Below are 6,000 nucleotides of genomic sequence, written 5' to 3'. Positions count from 1 at the left end.
TTACTTCAATTTTAGCTTTATCTGCCTCTATAATTCTTTCTGACACTAAGTGTCCTAACACTATTCCTTCTCTAACCATAAAATGATATTTCTCACAATTGAGAACTAAGTGTTTTTCTTCACATCTCTGCAAAACCTTATCTAAATTTTCTAAACAATCATCAAAAGTTTTTTCATAAACTAAAAAATCATCCATAAAAATTTCCATGATTTCTTCTATCATATCAGAAAATATAGACATCATGCATCTTTGAAAAGAAGCGGGTGCATTACATAACCCAAAAGACATTCTATGATAAGCATAAGTTCCATAGGGACATGTAAAGGTGGTTTTGCTTTGATCATCACGGTGGATACAGATTTGGTGATATCCTGAATAACTATCCAGGAAACAAAAGAAAGAATGATTGGCTAAACGTTCTAGCATCTCATCAATGAAAGGTAGAGGAAAATGATCTTTCTTTGTTGCCTTGTTGAGTTTTCTATAATCTATGCACATTCGCCATCCAGTGACAGTTCTCTGGGGTATTAATTCATTTTTATCATTTTGGACAACTGTTATTCCTCTCTTTTTAGGTACAACTTGCACAGGACTTACCCACTCACTATGCGGTACAGGATATATAATTCCTACATGCAAAAGCTTTAAGACTTCTTTCTTTACTACTTCTTTCATCGTATTTTGGAGTCTACGCTGAGGCTCTCTTGAAGGTGTAATTTCTATATTGGTTGGTATACGATGAGTGCAAAGGATAGGGCTAGTCCCTTTTAGATCTTGGAGTGAATAATCAAAAGCAGCAAGGTGTTTTTCTAAAACAGCTATTAGTTTATAAGTCTCTTCATCTGAGAGTTTATCACTTATAATCATAGGATATTTTTTATCATTATTTAGAAAAATATTTAAGTCCAGAAGGTAATGGTTTAAGTTCAATAGGAGGTTTAAGTGGCTCTAGTAATTCATCAAGAGGTTCAGGATCAATAGGGTCCTCTTCCTCTTCATTGATGAAGAACTGGGTATCATCTTCTAAATTAGGTTGAATAAAATTATCGATTTCAGATGTCTTAACCTCTTCTATTGGATCTAATTCAGGAAGGGGTTCTGCTTTAACTTTTACTACATGAGTTATAGGCATTGAAAAACTAAATCCTTTCTCAAATTTAATGTTTAATTTACCATTATAACCTTCTTGAAGAAGTTTTATTATGGGTACCCCCAATCATTACATCAAAATCGCACACATCAAATATATAGAAATTTAGCAAAATGCGGAAATCATTAATAATAATAGGAAGTGCACTCAAAACTCCTAAGCTAGGAATAATGTGTCCTGAACAATTCTTTAATAATTTATTTATAGAAATTAATGGTATGTCTCTCAAGAATTCTTTAGCAAAAGTAAATGACATAATGTTGACTCCTACAACTGGGTTGTATAAAGATTCAAAAGGATATGAATCTACTTGCAACTTTATAGCAACAAAGGGTGAATTAAAACGAATTACTTCAGGGGATTGCTCAAATTCTATTAACCAATCATCACCCAAAATAAAAATTAATTCTCTTATAATTTCTCTAAGAAATTTTAAATCATCGGGATGTGAGAAATTATGATCAAAATCCCTAGATTGCTGGGGTTTAATAATCTTACGATAAAATGTAGTATTACCATAATCATCAAAGAAATCATCCTCAATTTCAAGCATCCATTCAGAATTTGGAGTTACCTCCTTCTCATTAGCTAGTTCAACTATAGATTGAGATGAATCAGGTAAAAGTTTATTTTTAGCTAACTGAGATTCTTCTTCTAACAACTCTTCTTTTTCTTCGAGGAGATCATTTAAAATATTAGTAAGAATAGTTTTAGCATGATCAACAGTAATATGCATAAATGCTCCTCCCGATGCCAAATTAAGGTATTCTTGATTTCTATCATTAAGGCCTAAAAAGAAATGTTGTAAAAGCATGGGTTCTGGTAAAGCAAGATTAGATCCAGAATTTATAAAGCCATCAAAATGATCCCAAGCCTTGCCTAGCGATTCATTGTCTAATTGTTTGAATCCTATAATTTCAAACCGAAGTTTAGCAACAAAAGTCTTTTCGTAATATATCCCAATCTCCTTGACTATTCCCAACATGGCAATTATACCATTTCTTGGCTCGACCCTTTAATGAAAACAGAAAGAGTTTCCATCCTAAAATCTCATCGGCCATGACCTTAATACTTAGACATGAACATGTCTGCTCAAAATCGGCTAAGTGAGAATAGGGATTTTCACTAGAATTACCAGAAAAAATATGTTCTTGAACTAATTTGATTAATCCCGGACGTAGCTCATAGCCAGATGATGTGATAGGTTTAGAAGATTCCTTTGGCTGGAGGTACAATCCCGATGGTGCTCCATATTGATATAAAAGTTGAGATTCAATTTCCATATTTATATATATATATATGTTTTAGTATTTTGTTTTTTATAAAAGGATAACTATAGACTAAGATAGACTAATATCAAAATCAGCAAACCATTCCCCGGCAACGGCGCTAGAAATGCTTGTTGGTATAAATTTATTGCACCCTAAATAATAATCATAATCAGATTATCCCCAAGCGCATAGATATATACTAATCAGCACTTCACCAAGATCAACCTGGTTTTAATATCAAACCCAAAGGAACAGTAGGTGATTTATGACCTAGTCTATAACTTCTTAACCAAAAGGGGTACAATCAATTTAGAAAACTATTGAGAATGAGAAAATAGCTAATGTACTCTGGTTCTAATAACCGGTAAGCTTTGTATAATATTGTCTTATCGGGCAAGTAAGCCAAATAGGAGAAGAAACAGAGTAATCTCCTATCAAGCACTTATAAGCCTATCGGTCCTATCAACGGGAAGTAGACTACAGAGGATTCAACGTAGCTATAAAGTCATCTACGCGAGCTACCACTGTCCGGCTGATCAGGGGACATCTACATGCAACCATAGCCTAGACACCACGTCTACGCTACGAATCACTACTCCGACCTAGGAGCTACCCAAATCGAAGTACTCAATATAATATGAGTTGCAAACCAAAGAACGAATAAAAACAAGTTGCTTACTTGAATCAGAATGGTAAGTACAAAAGTACCTCAGAACGTACCTCTGGGCGAGGGCGTCGAATCTAGACAAATACAGCTCTGAGGAAGCTCCAACAGGCTGAGACTCCTCCGAATCTCTACTCCTCTACTCTATCTCTCTAATCTCTATCTTTATTGCTAGCCTAGATCTAGTGGATCTCTATCTAATGCTCTGACTCTTCATCTATTGATCTGGCCTCCTCCAGGGGGGTCTAACCTTCTATATATATCCTGGTGGGATGCGTGTGCGTTGTAGGATCAAACCGACTTAACAAGCAGCCAAGATGGCTCCTCCGAGGCGGTGGAGGAAGCTTCCGAAAGGGGTCCAAAACCCTAGCAGGGGGGCGTCGGCCGGCGCTAGGCCCCACCTGGTGGCCTCTGCCAATCCCGCTACTTTAGGTGTCTTCTAGAGCCTTCTTGATCCCTTTGGTGACGCCCTTCTGTCGCGGATAAGTTTCGTGGATGATTAACACTTAAATCCCTCTTTTTAGGCTGTTCTGGATACTTCCCTAAAAAATACACAAATCACCAAAACTAATGGAAATTGTCAAAGATAACCCTATTCTAGTAGATATTTATATCTGGTGGAGAGAAAATTGCTAATAAATATTGTGGGTTAACAGGTGTCAACAACATGACAAGCGGTCAAACCCCACCATTCCTTAGATAATCCCGCTGTATTTAACATGGCATTCACCAACTCTGTTAAAAGTGTGGTTTTTCCTTTCAGCAATCCTATTGGATTGTGGTGAGAATAGCAATGTCCTCTCATGAATAATACCATGTTCCACACAAAATTCATCAAAATCATTTGAGAAATATTCTCCACCTCTATCAGACCTTAAATCTTTTATTTTCCTCTCTAGTTGGTTCTCAACTTCAGCTTTATAGGCCTTAAAATAATGGAGCGCTTCATCCTTTGTTTTTAAGAGATACACATAGCAAAAACTAGTGCAGTCATCTATGAATGTGATAAAGTATCTTTTAACGTCTTTGGTCAAAATACCATTCATTTCGCACAAATCGGAATGAATAAGTTCTAGAGGTGCCAAGTTCCTTGCTTCAACAGCCTTGTGAGGCTTGCGGAGTTGTTTTGATTCAACACATACATGGCACTTAGACCTTTTGACTAAGTTAAAATTAGGAATTAAATTTAGATTCGTTAACCGCATAAGAAAGCCATAACTTGTATGACAAAAGCGTGAATGCCATAAATCTAACTCATCAGAAATATCAACAAAATTAACCATTTTATTACACACATTATGCAAAGATAAGTGGAACAAACCTCCGCAATCATATCCTTTACCAACAAAGGATCCATGTTTCGATACAACGCATTTGTTTGATTCAAGTAACCATCTCGATATAGCATAGAGGCGCTAATAAGATTTTTCTTGATGGAGGGCACATGTTGCACGCTCTTTAATGGCACCGTCTTCCCCAAAGTAAACTTTAGAATGACCGTACTAACACCAAGAACATGAGCATGCTACCCATTTCCCATCAACAAGGCGCCAGACCTCCCGACCTGGTAAGTGGCAAACAAGGAAACATTAGCACACACATGTATATTTGCACCACTATTCATCCACCACTCAGGTGAATTACAAACTGAAAGAACATATGGCAAAGAATTACCATGCCCAGATGTTCCTATAGTCTTAGCGGTTACAACATTAGCTGATTTGTTCTCTTGAAAGAACTTGCGATCTACGCACTCACTTGCCCAGTGTTCCTCACTGCCACAAACAATCAGCCTCCCTTCTTCTTGTTATTGTTGGTCGTTTTCTTGAATTGAGTGGATTGATTGGGCTTATGGTTGTTTTATTTCTTTTTCTGGTTTTTCTTCTTGTTAAACTTATGGAATTTCTTCTGCACCACATTGGCAGTAGAAGGTTCAACACCTTTCCCATTATCTTTTGCTCTCGCCCTCTCCTCGACATCAAGAGTGCTAATGACTTCCTCAACATTGAACTCTTGCCTCTTGTGCTTGAGAGAAGTAGCAAATTTCTTCCAAGAAGGTGGTAACTTAGCGATTATACCGCTAGCCACAAACTTGTCAGGCAAGGGACAAGGAAAAAGTTCAAGTTCCTTAGCTAGTGGTTGAACCTCATGAGCTTGTTCCACTACAGAGTGGTTCTCAATCATCTTGTAGTCATACAACTGCTCCATAAGATACAGCTCAGTACCGGCATTAGCAACTCCAAACTTAGCCACAAGAGCAACCCATAATTCTTTCCCACTTGGAAGAATTATGTAGCTTTTCTGGAATTTTGGATCAAGTGCGCTAATCACTACACCTCGAAAGATCTTGTCATCAGCCCTGAACTTTGCCTCATATGTAGGAGGTAAGTTATCAGGCTTGCACTTAGAGGCATCCCAACATGACATAGCAGTGAGCCACTGTTCCATCTTACTGTTGACGGTCCTTAATGCTCACATTTAACCGTCAACTAATCATGGAAAAGGACTTATATGCAACCAACACCCAGACTTAGGGTTTTATCTGACAGAATTCCACGAGTTTTGGTGTTTGTCTATTTCTGCAGGGGGTTATCAGGAAATACGGAAGAAAGGACCACATGTCTAGTTTACATAGAGATATTAACGTGCCGCGCAATTTTCTATCATCTAGAAGACTTCAGAAGCCACGGGAACGAAGCGGAGGCAGAACGGGGCCTGGCCCACGGCGCCCACCCTAGAGACCAGGGGGCCCGCCCTCCTTTGTTGCCCAATCAGGGTCAACTTCGCGGATCGTGCTCCACCGACCTAAAGGATCAAGGAAAATCATGCGATTAATGTTGGTTTGATCCAACGGCCCAGATTCATCTGAAAAGACTATATAAGCAAGGCCCCCTGGCCCCTGGAGGCATACCTC

This window comes from Sorghum bicolor, chromosome 6, assembly GCF_000003195.3.
Source record: "Sorghum bicolor cultivar BTx623 chromosome 6, Sorghum_bicolor_NCBIv3, whole genome shotgun sequence".
NCBI classification, from domain to species: domain Eukaryota; kingdom Viridiplantae; phylum Streptophyta; class Magnoliopsida; order Poales; family Poaceae; genus Sorghum; species Sorghum bicolor.
The sequence above is the reverse complement of the archived record's forward strand: the minus strand, read 5'-3'. Positions refer to the sequence as shown.